General features: G+C 43.5%; 1 long non-coding RNA gene across 3 annotated transcripts in view; it reads right to left on the bottom strand.

The window, feature by feature from the left end:
- Nucleotides 1–2,334: 2,334 nt before the first annotated feature.
- LOC121476345 overlaps nt 2,335–21,761 on the bottom strand; it is a 162,545-nt gene continuing 143,118 nt past the window's right edge. For all 3 annotated transcript variants that reach the window (XR_005983923.1, XR_005983922.1, XR_005983924.1), the window contains 3 exons: nt 6,239–6,493; nt 5,686–5,817; nt 2,335–2,981 (listed from right to left, as the gene is read on the bottom strand). This is a non-coding gene — a long non-coding RNA (uncharacterized LOC121476345). The remainder of the gene's footprint in view (nt 2,982–5,685; nt 5,818–6,238; nt 6,494–21,761) is intronic.

Raw genomic sequence — 21,761 nt, forward strand, 5'->3', positions numbered from 1 at the left:
ATATAAAATGCATGAGATAGGAAAATTTAAGTGCACAAAGGGAAGAAAATACTGGAAATATCGTAGAGGAATTGCTTTTCATAGTGTTTCCCCACAGTTGAAATTTTCAATGGAAACTTCATGAGAGCAAGGACGTTGCCTATTTTCTTTACTGTTGCATTTCCTAAGTCTGGCGTGGTGCCTGGAATATAGTAGGCAGTCAGTCAGTACATATTTGGTAAACACATACAGTCCTGAGTGAATGATGATAATTAGCTATTTCATATTTAGTCCTTTTGTGGGAATCACTATTCCTATTGGATTGGGGGTTGAGTTGATTTCATATTTACAAAAAAAATAATACAGCAACTTTCTAATGTTTTGAAGTCATGGCCTTCCAGCTTATTGTCCATTTCTCCCAATTGTAGCACTTATTTAACTGGTAAAATTCAACCCATGGTTATGTCCTTCATCCTCTTAACATTGTTTGTCAATGATCTTTAGCCACTTTAAAAAACTGCCTGTATCATTCCTCCACCTCCTTCCCTTATGCAGAGATGAAGAAAAGAAGTAACGAGTTATAGGTAGAAAATTTGGTTTTATCATCTAAACTTAAGGCACCCCAAACAGACAATGGATACATTTAGTGGTCTCTACAGATTAAAGGATCTGATCTATTTTAAAAGTCAAAAATTTTTCTTTCACTGACAAATAATGGCTTAATTTTAACCAGTTTGTAACCAACAATCTTATGTTCTTCATCATCTTGTTTAGTTTTCCTTGTTCACAATTTGCAATATTACCTAGAAATCCCTTATTATATTAACACAAGTGGCTTTCAAACTTTTTGGACTGAAAATTAGGAAGACAAACATTTAACTCCTAACCAAGTACATAAAACACCCACAAATAAACTCAGAATGGGTTAAAGACCCAGATGTTAGACCTGCAACCATAAAAATCCTAGAACACAGGCGGTAATTTCTCTGACATCCATCATAGAAACATTTTTCTAGACATGTGTCCTAAGGCAAGGGAAACCAAAGAAAAAAATAATCTATTGGGACTACATAAAAATAAAAAGCTTTTGTACAGAGAAGGAAACAATCAACAAGCTAGAGAAACTATTGAGTAGAAAATGACACTGGCAAATGATATATCTGGTGAGGGATTAATATCCAAAATATATAAGGAACTTCTACAACTCAACATGAAAAAGCACAAAAAGCAATTCAATTAAAAAATGGGCATAGGACCTGAATAGACCTTTTTTTTTTTTCCTCAAGGAAGACACACAGCTAACCAGCAGACACGTGAAATGATGCTCAACATCACTCATCATCAGGGAAATGCAAATCAAAACCACAAGGAGCTATCACTTCACAGGTTCCAGAATAGTTAGACTCAAAAATATAAGAAATAATGAGCATTGGCAAGGAGGCGGAGAGAGGGGAACCCTCCTGCATGGTTGGTGAGGATATAAGCTGGCGCAGCCACTGTGGGAAACAGTATGGGGGCTCATCAAAAAACAGAAATGCCATACGATCCAATAATTCCACCATTAGGTATTTACTTAAAGAAAACAAAAAAAGACTAATTTAAGAAGATACATGCACCCCTGTTTATTGCAGCTTGGACATGGAAGCAACCTAAGTGTCCATCAACAGACAGCTGAACGAGGAGAACACGGTGTATACACATGCACACACACATATACATCTGACTGAATGCCATGCAGCCGTAAAAGAGGATGAGATATTCCCATTTGTGACAACACGGATGGACCTAGAGGGTGCTATGCTCAGTGAAATAAATCAGAGAAAGACGAAAACCATATGATTTCACTTATGTGTGGACTCTCAAAAGAATTAAATGAACAAACAAATAGCAGAATGACATCTCCCAGTCAGTGGTTGCCAGAAGGAAGGAGGTGGGGGGGATGGGCAAAATGGGCGAAAGGAAGCAGGAGGTAACAGACTTCTAGATATGGAAGGAATAAGTCATGGGAATAAAAGGCACAGCATAGGGAAGACCGCAACGGTACTGTAGTTGCATTGTAGGGTGACAGATGGGAGCCACCCCTGTGGGGAGCACTGCCCGACATATAGGCTTGTTGATCACTACACTGCACACCTGAAACTAAGGTACCGCTGTGTGTTAACTGTACTCTAAAAAAATTGAAAAAGTAAAAACAAACAAACCTAAAAAACAAACAAAAAAAAGTTTCTTAAATCAACACATACCTTATTATATGAAAACCATTGTCATATTTTCTTTTTAAGATTTTATTTATTTATGATACACAGAGAGAGAGAGAGAGAGAGAAGCAGAGACCCAGGCAGAGGGAGAAGCAGGCTCCATGCAGGGACCCCGACGTGGGACTCAATCCCGGGTCCCCAGGATCACGCCCTGGGCCAAAGGCAGGCGCTAAACCACTGAGCCACCCAGGGATCCCCCATATTTTCTATTCTAACATATGACATTCCAATTATTTGAAAATATAGTTTCTAAGTTTCTATCTACTACACTCACTGGTTTATGATACACCAGTGAGAATGCACGTGTTTAGAGAAGTTCTCAGAGCCACAATACGAAAATAGGGTTATTACCTGTATCCATATGTTATTATATATTGCATATATTTAGCCTATTACTATTATTAGAGTCTACCAAGAACGAACCTATAGTATTAGAGTCTTTCAGGCCCATGAGCAAACATAGTACTACGTGATGCTCACAAACAAAACATGTAGTAAGAAACAAAGTCTTTAACTTTTAGTTGTTTCTGGGGTAGACTTCCCAGGATGACCATAACACCTCCTTCTCCACGCTCTCCTTACACTACGATGCTGGCACTTCCTTCTGCTGTGATGTGGAGTCTCTGATCCCTGTGGGTCCGCCTGGGCCTGTGTCTGCGGTGAGGCAGGCGCTGCGTGCCTTGGTCATATCAGGCCATACAGTTTCTTCCCGGAATCTCACTCTGCCCATCCAGTGACCAGGCTCTAGGAGGGAAGAGAGACGACGTGGAGAGTCTCCGTGTGAGTGTGCTGGGTGAGAGCCCCAGGGCCGTGTTTACACCTGGGAGCGGGCGAGCCCCACGGGACCATGGTCCCACCTCTGACCACCTCCAGTCTGAGTCTTCCCAGCTGAGAGCTCAGACACTGCCAAACGGAGATGAGCCATCTGTGCTGTGCCTTTTCCAAATTCCTGACCCACGGGATAGATGAACGTGATAAAATTAGTTTTGTTTTTACATAATTAAGCTTATATAATTTTGTTTGTTATGCGGTAATAACACGGTTACAACTTTCAGTTCTATTTTCAAAATATTACAAGTTGACAGTCTTTCAAAACAAAACAAACTATTGAAGTGTGTAAGGAAAGAACCACCGCTTTGGACCAAAGTTTAGGTCTAGGCCACAGATAAAACTGTCTGAGGCTCATCATTAACTATAAAATATTTATTTCCGAATACTGTTGAATTTTCACGTTTGAATTATCTGGTTATCTTCCGAAGGGCTTTCTGGCTTCATTGAAATAATGGGACTATAGAGGCAAGAGGGCACACGCATTGTGTGCAAAAGATTTAATACGCGGTCAAAATCACGGCCAGAAATAAAATGCTTGTGCTCCTAATCTGCACACCTAGGAAGAACAATGGGTTAATTAATTGGTTGATTAAAATTAATTAATTGGTTGATTGAGAATCAAACTGTATCTACATATACTTTGAAGCATAATCATTGTTAATTTAATAATGGCCTGGGTTTGACTCCATGAGGGCTTAGATTGTGTCCATCGTATTTGCAGTTATCCCAACACTGTCTTGCTCCTGTAAAATAGTCAAATAAGTGTAACATGGATGAAATGAAAGCTTACTTATTAAAATTAAAAAGGCTAATCATTTTTATGTGATTTTTTATTTCATTTTTTAAAGAAAGCAGGGTATCTTCTTTAAAAGTAAATAGCTTACCTTATCTATAGATGTATAAGGACTTAATTTTCACTGATTACTAGATTTATTTTACTTTATGTCACTTTGCTTAGTCTTTGGCCTCTCTATAAAGAATAATTTATAAGCATATGTGTCACTTTGGCATCTACATGTCTGCAAGAAGATAATCATAAAACTTAATCCTTGTGATTCTAGCACTTCAACAAAACATTGCCACTTTATTCTTTAAACATCATAAATGTGATAGTGATTTTGTGTGCCGTGATCTATGAACATAAACACGTTTACAATATACAGAAATCAGAAAGTATTATTCCGGTTTCCTTATAGTCTCTGGTGTTTTCAACTCTTAATTCCTACTATGCAAATATATTGTACTTTTTCTTTATGTTGAAGAATATTTTTGAATACGATGGGAAATATGAAAACACAAGATGTTGCATTACAGAAATACTCTATTTAAGGCATCTTTGTGGATTTAAGCACTGTACTCACTGTACAGTTTGTGTGTTAAAAAATTCTGTTTATAGAAACTGTACGAGGCTATTTTAACAACCACACTTCCTTTTCTCTACTGTAAGTCTTTGAGGCGCCCAGCATCCAGCATCAGACCATCTTTGAGAAGGGATATGTCTACCTGACACCAAGCAGTTTGTTTTTCGAATTAACCATCTGGACAATTCGATAGCAAAGCAGTCATCTCAATAAGAACATACCGTCGCAGCTTGCTTAGCTCCTGATCTCTTCGGCCAGGGAGTTAAGGGGAGGGAGAGACGGGAAGAAAGCGTGAAAAGATTGCAAATAACAAAACTTCGGCTGCTGATTAAAGAACTAGGTGATTTACCTGAGGCCTAGACCTTAGGTGTTGGAGTCCAGCAGATGTGCCGGGTTGCACATAGTGTAAAATAGAAGTGGGAGGTCAGCCCTTTAAGGTCTGCGGGTGCAGGTGCACCCTGACCTCGTGTCGACTCCTAACTTGCGTGGCATCGTTAAGTGGGGTAAACAGCCCCAAACATTTTGGGTGGATCAACCTCAAAATCGTGCAGCATGAGCGTTCCATATGCTCGAGGAAGTAAATGGTGGAGGTCGCTATGTTCCTAAAGGTCACGGACAGGGCCGAGGAGGGAGATGGAGGGAAGAGAGGGCTCTGAATAGGAGAGCTGGAAGCTTCCATCTCAGGGAGGAAGATTTGCCTCCGTCCGAGACTGGGGAGACCCCAGAGTTAAGGAGCCACGGGGCTGGGACTGGTGGCCCACCTGGCACAGCACGGTGACAGGAGCGGTGGCTTGGCCGAGAGCCTCTGGCGACGAGGGGGACGCGTCCTGCACCTGCAGGTCCTGGTGGGAGGACGGCACCCACGTTGCTAAGCCTCCATCCCCAGATTTCCCCCGGAGGAGCTCTGAGGCAGCTCAGCCTAGCTCAGGGGAAGAACCGGGCCATCTCTTGCATCTTCTGATTGTGCACTGACCGCCACCCCCGCCAGGGACATGTGTGTGCACGTTCCCATCCGCAGCTCTCCGAAGATACGGTAAGGAAGGAAGTAGTTAGATGGACATCCCCGGCCTTAGGGGGTCAAGAGGTGGGGCCTCAGTAATGATGAGGATTCTTCAGAAAATAAACGTAGATAATACTCCAGCCCACACACGTGGTCCTTTTCCTACTGCGACTGTCAGTCCGCTCGGCCGCGACGGCTCTATACACACATATTTCTTTAGATTCACTTTGCTATAGCGTGAGGCAATTCTACTTACCTCTAACTCAACCATCTCAAGGCAGCTTGCTCGTGTCACTCTATTGTCCCAGGGTAGCCCCAGTCCCGCACAGGCCACCAAGGCATTGGATTTAAATATCACACCAAGGGGCACCCATAAAAAAACGATATTCTGTTGATCGACAAATGCATCTCGTTATCATACATCTTTTTTTTATTTTTTTATTTTTATTTTTTTAAATTTTTATTTATGATAGTCACACACACACACAGAGAAAGAGAGGCAGAGACACAGGCAGAGGGAGAAGCAGGCTCCATGCACTGGGAGCCCGACGTGGGATTCGATCCCGGGTCTCCAGGATCGCGCCCTGGGCCAAAGGCAGGCACCAAACCGCTGCGCCACCCAGGGATCCCTCGTTACCATACATCAAGCAACGTAAATATGCTTTTCAAACTCTGGTTTAGAAAAACACCTAAAGGCTTCTTTGGTTCTGTTTATGATTAAATTAATATACAATTACTCTACTCCCAAAGAGAATCAATCATTCTCCACATTTCCCATTTTATGACAGCCAACGTTGGCATCCACACACCTGGCTCTTTACAACTCTCACTTCCTCACGTGTGCATATTCGGCAACTTGAGCTTGCTCTGCGGACCCTGAATTACAACTGGGATTTCCACCAGTCGACTCACAGATGAACACTTGATACTGTGACACGCGGGTGCTGGTTTTCTGGCCGACAGAACTCTTGGATCAGCATCGTCGTACTTAGTTATGGTGTCTGAAGTCATTCAAATGCTCAGTTTAGCTCCTGATCTCTTTTCCCTTAAATCAATGTGTTCCCCTTAAATTAAAAAAAATAAACAAAAAGGAAGAATAAAAGTTGAGGCTAGTCATGAAAGAGTTAAGTTTCTTTAGCTTATTAAAATAGGCAAGGAGCCTCGGGGTCCATCGAAAGATGATGGATAAAGAAGATGTGGTCTATGTATACGGTGGGATATTCCTCAGCCATTAGAAACGACAAATACCCACCATTTGCTTCCACGTGGGTGGACCTGGAGGGTATTATGCTGAGTGAAGTAAGTCAGTCCTAGAAGGACAAACATTATATGGTCTCATTCATTTGGGGAATATAAAAAATAGTGAAAGGGAATAGAAGGGAAGGGAGAAGAAATGGGTAGGAAATTTCAGGAAGGGAGACAGAGCATGAAGACTCCTAACTCTGGGAAATGAACTAGGGGTGGTGGAGGGGGAGGAGGGTGGGGGGTGGGGGGGAATGGGTGACGGGCACTGAGGGGGGCACTTGACGGGATGAGCACTGGGTGTTATTCTGTATGTTGGAAAATTGAACACCAATAAAAAATAAATGTATTATTAAAAAATAATAATAAAATAAAATAAAAATAAATAAATAAAATAGACACGAGGGTGAAAATCCTCAGGCCTTCCAGAAAGAGGTGATTATTTAGCCTCAGACACTCACTGAACTCAAGCTGGCGGACCCTGGAGGTGTTCGATTTTGGAAACGTAAGAATGAACGAAAGCACATGGATGAGAAATGGTTGCTAAAAGTGAAACCAAGGAGAGATTCAATATTTTAATCTTCTGTACATAGAAATTCTCTGATAACGTGCAGGTCTTTTGCCTATTTGGTGTTGCCACAGGATTTTGAGACCTGGAAAAAGTTGGAAGCTGCTGCCTTAACCTAGGATGCGCAGTGTAGACAGTGTGGACTTTGAAGTCAGGAAAAAATGTGGCTGCAGATCCTGATTCCTCAGGGTCCTCATATGTGACCTGGCCATGCTCGAGGGCACCTAAGTGCCAACTTTTCAAGGAGTTGTGGGGATTAGAGGGACGTTTTAAAGGGTTTATTTGTGGGTCAAAATCAATAGTCTCCCTGTACGTCCGGCTGTTCCGTTGTAAATAGCGTATCTTCCCCTTGTTTTCTGCCTCTCTCAATATCACCCATTTTGAAGGCCTTCAGGGTAGTCCCCATCTTATTTTCATTTTATTTTTATATTTTTTAAGGATTTTATTTATTTATTCATGAGAGAGACAGAGAGCGAGAGAGAGGCAGAGACACAGGCAAAGGGAGAAGCAGGCTCCATGCAGGGAGCCCACGTGGGACTCGATCCCGGGACCCCAGGAGCATGACCTTGGCCGCAGGTGGCACTAAACCGCTGAGCCACCCGGGCTGCCCCCCCATCTCATTTTTAAAACCCATCTGAGACCACACACACACACACACACACTCGCCTCTTATATATGCGTATATATAATATATATATTTTTCCCCTTATTTATTTGTTCCCCGCTTTACTGAAACACAAGTGGCTTAAAACACTGCGCAACTCGCAGGCGTGTGCACTGACTTGCCACACCCGTACCTCACGACATGATCAGCACCGCAGTGTAACGTAACACCCAAGCCACGTCACAAACCCACGAGGTCCTTACGGTGAGGACATTTAGGGTCTACTCCTGGCACCTCTCAAGTATATAATGCGACGTCACCAGTTACAGTCCCTGTGACCCATGTTAGACCCTCGAACCCTACTCATGGGTAACCGGAGGCCGTCCTCTTTGACCGTGTATGCAGCTGAACACCTGGAACACCACGGGCTTGACCCTTGAAGTGGCTCACACGGTTTACCCTTAAACGGCACAGGTTGGAACTGCAATGAGTCCTTATTTGTAGATTTTTCCCAGTAAATAGGACACACTACGACAAGCGTACTTCCTCCCCCTGTGGTTCTCCTAACACGCCTTCTAGCTTCCTTTATTGTAAGAACACGACATACGGACGTGCGAGGTGGCCCCTACGGGTTGGGTGACTGTCGGCGTCAGGCCCCGGTCAAGGCCCCTATGGGCGGTCCTGCCTCAGAGACGAGACCCCTGTGCCCCGCCGCCTCCATGGCCTGCATCCACCCCTGGCATCATCCACCCCTGGCATCATCCACCCCTGGCATCATCTAAAAATTGTAGGCTTGAGCCTCTTGTAACCCTGTCTATACGCTGACCTGAGTCTTCCTTATAAACTCCCGTCTTATGGTTGATTTGTCTTTGAAAGTCGCGGGTTTACATAGTTCATCTCACCAGAAAGCCCATGGGTTCTTCGAGGGGGTGCGTGGGTCTCAGCCCATGGCTGACCTTAGGCACCCGGCTGGCTGGCCCACGTCAAAGGAGGCGGCTGGGGACTGACGAGAGCCCCACGGCCCGAGCTCGCTGCAGGAGGCGCAGGATCGCTGCTGTCCGGACACAGGGGGTTACCCCCGCCCCCCGATAGTGGGGATGTGGCCACATGGGCACAGGGGTAACTCTGCCCTTTTATTATTGAGGAGTCCTCAGAGTGAGCTCTCCGGGGTGTGGTTTCCTCCCGTGTGGACATGAACCTGGGCGGCCCTGGAAGAAGGACGCGAGTGCCAGGGTCTGACTTGGCTAATTCAGGGAGGAAAATTACAGTCAAGAAAATCCTTTTGGAAAACCCTGAATTCTCTGGTTCTTGAGGCGGAGGCGAGCGGCCCCGGAGGCAGGGCGGGAAGCCCACCCCACCTGCACCTGCCGGGCCCGGCCGGGGGCAGGGACGGGCCTTAGAGGGGATTTTCGGGTGACTCAGCCCCCAGCCCGGCTGGGCTTCCCCGGGGATGCTGGCGTGACGCATCCTCTGGCACCGGCTCCGTTGGCTCCTGGGGTCCCAAGTGTCCTGTTTACGGGGCCTCACATATGGCTGCTCGCCCGGTTTTTCACTTTGATGGATCGGGAAGATATTTGCCTCCATCCCTGCAACTGTTCGGTGGTTTCCATGGACGAGAAAGGCCATCGCACTCTGTCCCCTCGCCCCGAGGGCCTACCCTGTCCTTGCCAAGCAGCTGACCCATCCCCAGGGATCCCTCGTCCCTCGTCCCTCGGGGCGCTGCTTCGTCCTCTTTAGAGGACGGGGCGGCCTGGGTGGCTGACCTCGGCTCCTGCAGCCTGTTTTCAGCAGGTGACCCTTTCCTATTATATGGGGGGGGGGGGGGGGACTCTAACAGAGTTTTCCTTCTTGCAGCCTGAGCAGCATCGCTGTCTACTTAGAGACCATCCGTAGGCTTCGATGCAGAGCAGAGGCCGCAGGCCTGGGCCCGCTGCAGCCGCGCCCGCTCTGGGAGTGAGTGAGCCGTGGGCCGGCGGCTCGGGGCTCCAAGGACAGCGCCAGCCCAGACCCTCACAAAACTAATCAGCCCCCCCCCCCGAAGCCTGCTCTCCCCAAAGCACCCTGATTCAGCAGTCCCTCGCCCCCAGCAGGCAGGGAAGGACTCCGAGGCCCACCCGCCTACACCGACGGCCTCCCAGCGTCCCGGCCCACTTGCATCCAGCGCTGGCCCTTGGGGACGCGGTCCCTGTTGCAGTGGCCTCACCTGGGCCCCGATGCAGCGTTTCCGGGGGGGGGGGGGGAAGCTTCCTCCCGCTGCCTTGCATGGGCCGTCTTGATTCAGCGGGAGAGATCTGAACGTCGAGATGTCTGCGCACTTCCTGACCCAGTACCCAATCCACAGACACTCGGGGCATCCAGAGGGGAGCCTCCCCCGCACCGTCTGGAGAGAACCGCTCGCTCAAGTGGCCGCTGTCAGCATCAACCCCTTCTCTCTTTCTGAAAGATGCCCCCCCACCTTCTGGCTTCCTCTGCATTCTGCTGGCTTGCCAACCGCAGTGAGCTAATGAGTTAAAGATACACCCTAAGGGGCGCGCTGAGTGTGGCCGCGGAATCCCCTGGTGCTCCAGGGACCCCCACCCTGCACCCCGCACCCCCCGTGGCCACGTGCCCGGCCTTCGAAGGCCGACTGTCAGGTTGTATCTGCAGGGAGAGTGCGAGGTGGGCAGGCGGCTGCAGCACCACGGCCTGCGGAGACCAGCTCAAGCCTGTGACCACAACCGCTCCGAGCAGCCCCGCGTCCTCCAGCACAAGGACATTATTTCCAGAAATGAGGCTGCTGGCCCCCTCGCCTCCTCTGACCGTGTGGCCGCCGTGGGAGTCTTCACGCGCAGGCTGGTCACGCTCAGGGGCTGCCAGGGGCTGGGCTGGTGGGCCCGCACCCCAAGGGGCGAGGGTGAGGAATATGGGGGGGCCACGGGGAATGCTGACCTCCCGCGGCAGGTGTCACGGGGAGGGGTAGGTGGGGATCCTGAGCGGCAGGTGCCAGGTGTGGGAGCGGGAAGCCAGGGACCTCGAGCAGCAGGTGTCACGGCGGGGAGTGGCGGGCCAGGCAGGGCCCCCGAGTGGCAGGTGTCACGGGGGGTCACCCTGGCAGGTGCTGGCACCGCCGGCCCAGCCGCACAGACAGCCGCTGCCCCACTCAGGCCCTCTTCCCCGGCCCGCGCCCCATCCTGAGCTCGCCTCTCACTAGAAAAATCAGACTTTTCCAAATAAATGCAGAGTGAAGGGCGGCCCCTCCCGGCCTGCTGCAGGCCCTACCGACCCTTTCCTCCATCCTTATTAGGGTGACGAGCCCTGGCTGGAGGGGCGGCCCGGCTTCTGTGCTCCCATGAGACCTCTCCGTGTCCCTTGCTGCCACCGTCCCCTGGCGAAGCAGTAAGACGCTTGGCCTTTTCTGCAGCGACGAGCGCCAGGCAGCGGGGGTCCTGCAGGGTGGACGTGTCCCCAGACAGCGTGCTTGGGTCCTGGGCACAGGGGCCGGGGCTCGCTCTGCCGGCCACACACCAGACGGAGAGGACACGGCTGTTTTAAGAGGAAAACGAAGAAGAAAAAAAAAAAAAAAGAGGAAAACGAAGACAGTGACAGGATGTGACGGTCGTGACTCCCTTCAGTCCTTACAGGGGCGGCCTCGCAGTGACCTCGAGAACCCTGGGGCACTGGTGGCGCCCGAGTGGCATCGTGAGCAGGTGTCGTCACCAGGCGTCTACACGGCCCAGCCACGGCTCCGAAGCAGATGCATCGCTGGGTGCCGGGGCCTGGGAAGCAGAAGGGCCCGGCCCAGTGTCAGCCAGTGGCGGCCACCGGCCCTGCCATCACTTCTGCGCCCACCTGCTTAGGCCGGGTGATCGTCGTGTCCTTTTTCTTTATCATGAAGGGTCTCACCCGCTTGACCCTTACACCACCCCGACACCCTGCAGAGTCTTCCCTTCTACCCCCATTTGCTGCCGCAGCATCAGCCTCAGTGTCTGACTGTGAGCCTGATGCTCACCTCACAGGCGTGATTCATAGTAAACAAACCTGAATATCCCTCTCACCACGCGCTTCCCAGGTTTTACAACCCGCCCCCCCCCCCACCCCGGGCTACAAGTGGCTGGAAACAACACAAAGTCGTGGGGATTGTCAAATCTCTTAGCTAAGTTGTTCTAGCGTCTTCTCCGGGCTATTTTCCTTAAAAAGTATTGCAAGGACCCCTCCTTTCCTCCAATGCTCCTGACTTTCTAGCCTTTCTGGGAGGTGAGATATGCTTCTTACGGATCACACGTTCCACGTCAAGGGTTCACTTTTTTTTTTTTTTAAGTTTCATTTCTTTAAAGAAAAGCACATCACGGGGGCGAAGACCAGGCCTTAGGGAAACTGATTACAATTACAAGTTGAAAATTCAGAGACAACTTCGGAAATTGGCTACGTCTAACAGTGGAATAGAAAGTGGGGGTCGCATACCTTGCTGATGGGAACGCAAATGCGTTCCTGAGGAAATGTGTGGCAAAATATTTTAGTATATTCAAACTAGTATATCCCTTGACTCAGCAATTCCTCCTCTAGGAAATAATCTGAAAGGGGAAAGAAGCCTTTGGTACACCCAGGTGTAATGATAGGAATCTCACTGTACTTTACTTCTTGTGATAAAAAAAAAAAAAATAATGAAAAGAAATTTACTGTCCAGTCATAAAAAAATTATTTAAATTGCGATAGTTCCACATCATAGAACATTGCATTGTTTTCAGGAGTTAGTCCATGAAAAATATATGATGATGTAGAAAAGTAAAGTATGTCTCATCTGAGGAAGTTTCTAATGTGGTATTACTGTTTAATATAGTTTTGGTACTATAAAGATTACATTTGCATGAAGAGTGTAATTGAATGACATAAAACCAAAAATTTATACTAATGGCCATTTTTTTCAATAATATATAATAGACAAAACGAAGAAAACATTTGTCTTGTTTAGATGTGTCTATATTTTCATATTTATAAATAAAAAATCGTATTACAATCATAATGAGAAAACGTTATTTTTTAAAAATAAAGTACTAGTTGGGCATCAAAAAGTTTATAGATTTACGTTTTTAAGACATAATTATTTGTTAGTATAACATGTTGGTCACTGTTTTCATCACAAGTATACATGTAATTATACTATTATACTATTATACCATGTCACCTAGTTTCAGAATAATTAACATATTCTTTAAATTTAATTTTAAAGTAAGGGAATGAGGGGCACCTGGGGGGCTCAGTGGCTGAGCGTCTGCCTTTGGCTCAGGTCATGATCCTGGAGTCCCGGGATCGAGTCCCACGTCGGGCTCCCTGCATGGAGCCTGCTTCTCCCTCTGCCTGTGTCTCTGCCTCTCTCTCTGTGTCTCTCAATGAATGAATGAGTGGATGAATGAATGAATGAATAAAATAAAGTAAGGAATGAAGATACCATGTCACTTATTAACACATGATCTACTTAATTGAATATCGTATGTACTACACAATTATTACATATATTTAGGCATGTTTTTAAATCGAAAATAAATTTCTAAGTTCCCTATCCTCTAAGAGAAGTAACTGCACAGGTTTCTAATTTCCTAGATCAATTTTCTTTTTATTCATATAACTTTTTTTTTCAGGCTTTGCATCTCAATGGCTTAGTAGTTAGCATCCCAAGCAATGTGAAAATCATCTGTAAGACATGAAGTCTGATAGAGCCAACTGAGTTAGGAAAACCATATCTCATTTGTGGTGTCCGGGTTTATAGTTAATGTTGGGGATATGGTGAAGGAGGAGGCTGAAGGAGGACCAGGAAGTGTGACCTCATGTAGCTCTCGGAAGGCCAAGGCCCTTCTGAGTTTGGATCCTATCATAAAAGTATTGAGTTTTAAACTTCAGGGTGATAAGATCGTGTTTATGTCCTAGGAATATCATCGTTCCACAGCAAGGGGACTCCTTTGATGACTGGACTGAGAGAAACCTAGGAGGTTATTAAGTAAATAGAGCTTAAAAAATAGGGCCTGTTTAGGCAATATGGACTGAGGGAAGGATACATATTTAAAAGCAGTTAAGAGGTATAATGATCTGCATTTACAACCTTTACTTGTGAGGTGATAAGAAATTGACTAATGATTGCCAGCTTTCTGGCTTAGGTAAATAGCTTGGGTATGTGAGAAATTTTCCCATAGTTGGTATTATAAATATGATTTTAAGATGACTTAGGGTTTTACACCTAGATTTTCTATTGCAGTCTCTGCTAATACCAAGAAATGTCTTAATTTCTCTATCTACTTTACCTCTAGGAAAGTCAAAAACTTGGCCAACCAGTTGCACAATATTTGTGCTTCATAATGTCTGGCACATCAGCACTTCTTAAAAAGCATTTGCTGTACATGATTTATCTTCTCAGGGTAGCTACTCAAAACTTCCCTGTTTCCCTAAAGTTGGTTACCCAGGCTTTCTCAAAATGGTTTCCAGATAATGCAAGTTTCTCAAATGCTTTGCAACAAAAAGGTTCATGCAAAAGAGTTTGATGAGCATCTGGGTGGCTTAGTGGTTGAGTGTCTGCCTTTGGCTCAGGGTGTGTGACCCTGGGGTCCTGGGATCAAGTCCCACACCGAGCTCCCTGCAGGGAGCCTGATTCTCCCTCTCCTGTGTCTCTGCCTCTCTCTGTGTCTCTCATAAATAAATAAATTCCAAAAATCTTTGAAAAACGAAAGTTTGAGAAACACTGCATATATAATAAAATACGTTGACATACATAATAGCTTCTGGAAATATTGCTATATTATAAATACAGGCTTCTCCCAATGTTTCTCAGACTTATTATATTTCTTATTTATATTTGTATGTATTTATGTATGTGTGTGTGTATGTATTTAAGTATATGTATCATTTGGAGTTCTCTAGAGAGAACATATTCTAGAGAAATAGAACCAATAAGATATACACATCTGTGTGTGTGTGTGCATAGGGGGTGTATGTGAAGAAAGAGGGAGATTGGAAGGAAATGGCTCATTCAATGGTAGGGACTGGCAAGTCCAAAACCCAACTAGTATTGAGAGTAGTCTTCTTGACGTATAGTCAATGGATTACAGATGTTGATCACTTTGAACACCACCTTCATACTAACACCTAGACAAGCAACCATCATAGTATGTATAGACGTATATAGAATTTATGTCTAAAAAAATTAAAAAAAAGAATTTATGTCTACTTTGTGGAAAGTAATATTTTGTAGTGTACAATTTGAAAAATACAATTCAAATCCAGTTGTACCTTGATTGCAAGTCAGTTAAAAAATAAGTCAGTTTTACCTATTCAGGTCAAGACTTGCAGTAGAAAGGTTTTTTTTAACTTACTTAGTCAAAACATTTTTCTATATTTATATTCTCACTTGTCCTTTATTCATATCTCTTAGGATTCACATTTTCTTTTCCCCCTACCTCTTTGGGAATTTCTTTTTTAAAAAAGATTTACTTATTTATTTGAGAGAGACAGAGAGCAAGTGAGTAGACACAAACAGAGGGAGAATCAGAGGGAGAGGGAGAAACAGACTCCCTGCTGAGCAGGGATCCTGACTTGGGGCTCCATCCCAGGACCCTGGGATCATAACCTGAGCCAGAGGCAGATGCTTAACTGACTGAGCCACCCAGGTGCCCTTACTTAGAAATTTCTATAGAAAGTGACCACGTCTACTTTGAAAAAGATGATGCAACATGAACTCTTCTATGATCAAGTGATTTTCTAAATGGCCAGCCTGAAATCTTTAGCAAGCAGGCGATTTTCTAGAAAAGATTTCTCATAATTTAAATAGGTTAAAACTGATTATTCTTTTCTGATGATCCCAATATTTTCCATTATTAACTGTTACAGAGCAGGGCTTGGAGGAAATGGACCCGGAAATATACAATGTCCCAGTTATCTACTGCTGATAACAAAGCACTCAAAAACGCAGTGGTATAAAAATAATCCCAATTTGTTTTGCTCGTGGACTCAGTGGTCCAGAATTCAGATTCAGCACAATAGAATATTTTGTCTTTGCTCCATATAAAATCTAAGCGCTGAGGGTAGTGGAGATGGCTACTGATTGAAACATTTGGAGCTGGAAGATTCATGTCCAAGTTGGCTTTTTTCACTCACATGTGCACTCCCTGTGCTAGAAATACTTAAAGCTCTTCTCAGCAGAGTAATCTGTTGACCAGAGCAAATACACATTCTGTCTTTACATGGTTTAGGCTTTTCATGACATGGATGCTGGATTCCAGAGGGAAAGTCTAGAGAGGGAATGTCCAGATATGAGCATTCCAAGAGACCAAATCAGAAGCTGCATGGCTCATGACAACCCCAGAATTCATATAGCTTTACTTCTGCCAAATCTGTCAATCAAAATAGTCACAAGCCCATCCAGACTCAAGGGGAGAGGTCATAAACCTCAACCTTGATGGAAGAATAATCAATTAATTTAGCTCCACCAATTCCTATCCAAGGCAGTGACACAGGAAGATCCTGAACTTAGCTCCTCTACAAACACACAAAATCAACACCTATTTATAGAGCATATCCTCCTGAAGAAAAACAGGGCTGACTAAACAGCTTCCACACAACAAAAGATAGAGAGGTCTCACAGAGAATACCAAGAGAGAGAGACATGGTAACAAAGGGAACTGCCAGCTCCCTATGCTGTGAATTGCAGTGAGTGGAGATAGTACTAAGGGAACTTGAGCAGATGCACCTGCCTTGGGGCATCATAGGTGGCCTGCTGCCTCATCAAGCCCTGTGCCTCTAGCCCATACCAGCCTCAGATACCCTGAGGGACAGAAGAAAAAGCCATGGTTTAAAAGAGCAACTAGGGTATAAAGGAACCAGCTCTAGAACTCCGCCCAACAATTTGGGAGCTGCTGGAACCTGGTAAACACCATGGTTTTCATTCCCCCTCCACTTTGACAATGTAGATAGAGCAGAGTCCAGGCACCCTAGCCAGTCTGCTGCCTCAGTGAGCCCCAGGCCTCTAGCTGGCATCAGCCCAAGCCATCCCACCAAGTCAACCCGATGCTGTACACATGGAGGCACCACTGTTCAATGCTTTCTATAGTTCTAGTTATCTCATCAGGGTGACACAGGCACAAAACACCCTGGAATAATCCAGCCTGCATACTTTCCCTCCAGTTGGTTGGCTAGGGCACCTCTGATATATAGTGCTCTGGGACCCGCAACTCTTGCCCACTTCAACTCTAGCCACAAAAAAGACACCTTCTGTAAGGAAAACCACAGGAACCCCCAGTACCCTTCCACTTCGCTCTAGCTGTCATGTCAAGGTGCCCCCTATGTAAAGTGCCCCAGGACCCCCTGGCCCATTTCCTGTCTCAGCTCAACTGTGCTACCAGGACACCCCTGCACGAAATGCCCCAGGATACCTGGGCCTATGCCTACTTTGGCTTTAGCAGCTCTGTCATGGTACTCTTTGTATTGAACACCCTGGGACACCCCAGCTGGCACCCACTTCACCTTCAGCTGTTGGCTGAGAGTGCTCTGGCACAGGCAGCCCTAGGAAAACCCTAGTCTGTTATCACTTTAGCTTATCACTTGTGCCAGAGCAACTCCCACACCAAAAATCTCGGACTTCCCCTATCCTTGTAGGGTACCCTCTATGCAAAGTGTTCTATGACCCCAGGTTGCCACTCAATTCAGCTTCAGCTGTCTGGCCATGGCACACTCTGTGTGGAGAGCCCTGGGACTGCCCCAGCCCACTGCCACTTCTGCTCAGGTCATCCCACCAGGGCAGTTGTAGCACAAAGTGCCCTGGACTCCTAGCCCATGAAAGCCACAGCTTCAGCCAGCCAGCCAAAATCACTAGGCATACACAGTTTAAACAGAAGATGACCATACACAGGGCAAGACAATTCCTTCAAGTTTATGAGAGGGGGTTGTTTGGCTTAATTTATAGAAAAAAAAATACAGAGTCAAGAAAAGTGAAGAGACAGAGGAATATGCTCCAAACAAACAAACAAACAAACAAATATAAGAAACTCCAGAAAAAGAATTAAATGAAAAGGAGATAGACAAACTACCTGGTAAAAAGTTCAAACTAATAGTCATAAATATGGTGAATGAACGAGAAAGAAAAATTAGTGAAAACTTCTGACCAAAAGATAGAAAATACAAAAACCACTCAGAATTGAAGATTATACTAAAGTTAAATTTAAAAATACACTAGAGAGATTCAATGGTATATTGGAGGACGCAGAAGAAAGGATCTGCAATCTGTAAGATAGAGTAATGGAAAGCACCCAAGTTGAACAGAAAAAGAAATGAAAAGAAAGAAAATAAGAATACAAAATAAAGACAGTAGGTTAAGGATTCAGGAATATCTTGAACAACAGGAAGCAGGCAAATAATTACATTATGCTGATTCCAGGAGAAGAAGAAATATTATTTGAAGAAATAATAGCTGAAAACTACCCTAACCTGAGGATGGAAATAGATATTCACGTTCAAGAACCACAGAAACTTCCAAGCAAATTGCACCCAAGGAGGTCCACACCATGATACATAATAATTGAAATGTCAAAGATTAAAGATAGAGAATTGTAGAAGCAGCAAGAGAGAAGCCCTGAGTTACATGAAAGGGAAACCCCATAAAGCTACTTACTAATTTTTCAGTAGAAACTTTGCAGGCCATAAGGGGGGCATGATATATTCAAAGTGCTGAAAAGGAAAACGTACAACAAAAAAATATTTTACCTGGTAAGATTATTATTCAGTATTGAAGGAGAGATAAAAAGTTTCCCAGACAAACAAAAGTCACAAAAGTTCATCACGAGTAAACTAGCCTTATAAAAAGGGCTAAAGGAATTTCTTTAAGTGAAAAAGAAAAAGCCATAATTAGAAGAAAATTATGAAGGAAAAAATGTCTTGAGTAAAAGCAGCACAGTAAAGGTAATTCACTCATAGATAATTCACTCATAAAGCCCATATAAAGCTTAAAAGACAAAAGTGGTAAAGTCAACTATATCTTAAAAATATTTTAAATGTAAATTATAACAATATATACATAAAACATGGAGGAAAAGTAAAAATGACATTTTTAAAGAATATGTTTAAATTAAACTGTCAATAAGAGTATTATATACATAGTATATTTTGTTGAAATTCATAGTTCCCATAAACCAAAAACCTACAGCAGATAAAAAATAAAGATAAAGAAAGCCAACCATAATACTAAAGACATCATTAATCACAATGTGAGAGAGCAAGAAAGGAACAGAGAACTACAAAAACAACCAGAAAATGAACAGAATCACAAAAAATACATACCTATAAGTAATTACTTTAAATGTAAATGATTTAAATGTGCCAGTAATGGACAGAAAACAAGACTCATCTATATACTGCCTGAAAGACACTCACTTTAGATCTAAAGACACATTCAAATTGAAAATGAAGAAATGTACATGGAGTTTTTCATTGAAATGGAAATAAAAAACGCTAGGGTAGCAATACTTACATCAGACAAAATAGACTTTAATACAAAGACTGTAACAGGAGACAAAGAAGAGCATTACACAATGATAGGTGATCAATTCGACAAGAATATAACAGTTATAAATATCTATGTACCAAACACTAGAATACCTAAATACCAAAAGCAAATATTAACAGATACAAAAGGACATGAAATACCACCTTAATAACACAAAGGAAAAAAATAATATGATCATCACAGTAGATGAAAAAAAAATGCCAAAATTAAACATTTGTTCATAATAAAAACCCTCAACAAAGTGGAAATAGAGGGAACATATTTCAGCCTTATAAAGGTTTCATATGACAAACCTGTAGCCATACTCTGAAAACTATAAAACGCTTATGAAAGAAATGGATGACAACACAAATGGAAATACCATGCACATGGATCAGAAGCATTAATATTGTTAAAATGTCCTTACTACCCAAAGGAATGTACAGATTCATTGAAATCCCTATCAGTATACCAATAGCAGATTTTGTAGCCTGTAAGAAATAATTCTAAAGTTATTAAGGAACCACATAAAGCCCCAAAGGCCAAAGCAATCTTGAGATAGAAGGACAAAGCTATTTCAAGATAATTCCAGATTTCAAGATATACTAAAAGCTATAATAATCAAAGCAGTTTGGCACTGGCATAAAAATGGGCACATACGTCAATGGAACAGACTAGAGAGCTCATAAATAAACCCACACTTATACTGTCAATGTAAGACAAAGGAGGCAAGAAGGTAAAGTGGGGAAAATAATAAAACTAGATGCAAAAGAATGAAACTAAATCACTTTCTTACATCATATACAAAAATAAACCCAAAATGGATTAAAGATCTAAATGTGAGACCCAAACCCATAAAACTCCTAAAAGAAAATAAGCAGCAATCTCTTAAACATTAGCTTTTAGCAACATTTTCTAGATATGTCTCCTCAAGCAAGGGAAACAAAAGCAAAAATAAACTATTGTGACTACATTAAAATAAAAACAAAAAAAACCTTTTGCATAGTGAAGGAAACCATTGACAAAATAAAAAGGCGAGCTATTGAATCCGAGAAGGTATTTATAAATTATATATCAATACACAGCTAATATCTAAATCATATAAAGAACTGATATACAGCTCATTACCAAAAAGACCCCACAAATAATCCAAATAAAAATAGACAGAGGGCCTGAATACAAATTTTTCCAAGAATGATATACAGATGGGCAACTGACACACAGGAAAGTGCTCAGCATCACTCATCATCAGGGAAATGAAAATCACAACCACAATGAGATACCTACCACCTCATACCTGTCACAATGGCTAGAATAAAAAAGATAAGAAATAACGAGTGTTGGAGAGAGTACAGAGAGGATATAAGTTGGAGAGCCATCATAGAAAACTGTATGGAGGCTCCTCAAAAAATTAAAAAAAAATAGAAATACTATATAATCCAGTAATATCACTACTGGGTACTTACCCTAAAGAAGATAGAAACAAAAATTTGCAAAGGTACAGGCACCCCTGTGTTTATTGCAACATTATTTGTAATAGCCAAGATTTGGAGTCAGCCCAAGTGCTCATCAATAGATAAATGGTTAAAGAACAAATGGTATGTGTGTAAAAAAACATACATACATACACACACGCACACACACCCCCCAATGGAATATCGTCCGGCCAAAAGAAATATTCACCATTGATATCAATATGGATGGACTTAGAGGGCATGTGCTACGCTAAATGTATTAAGTCAGACGAGAAAGGCAAATACCATACGTTTTCATTCATATGTGGAATCTAAACACAAAGTAAACAAAGAAGCAGAAGCAAGCCCATGAATACAAAGGATAAGTTGAGTGTACCCAGAGTGCATGGGTTGTGGGAATGGGCAAAATGGGTGAAGGTGAGCAGGAGACACAGGTTTCCAGTTTGGGAATGAATAATTCACAAGGTTAACACACACAGAATAGGGAAGGTATAGATGGTTAATAATATTGTCACAGCACTGTGTGGTGACAGGTGGTAGCTACACTGGTGGTGAGCACAGCCGAACGTAGAGACTTACCCAATCACTGTATCATACACCTGAGATTAATGTAACATTGTACATTAGCTCTATGTGAAAAATAAATAAATAAATAAGCAAACAAAAAATAAATAAATAAATAAATAAATAAATAAATAAATAATAGGATCCACGATTTAAAACTTCTACATATGACTTCAATCACATCAAGTTCAAGGTCAGAATACAGGTTAATTAAGGTGAGCAAATTTACAAGGGAAGGGGATTACTGAAAGACTCTGAAAGGTATATGGATCCTGGATGTTTTTAGTATAAGGATTAGAGGGACTTTTTTTTTTTTTCCATTTCCAATATCTCCCTGTAAATGTCTTGGCTACTAAATTTTCAGATATTTTAGTGGAAAATG

This window comes from Vulpes lagopus, chromosome 15 (genome assembly GCF_018345385.1).
Source record: "Vulpes lagopus strain Blue_001 chromosome 15, ASM1834538v1, whole genome shotgun sequence".
Taxonomy (NCBI): Eukaryota; Metazoa; Chordata; class Mammalia; order Carnivora; family Canidae; genus Vulpes; species Vulpes lagopus.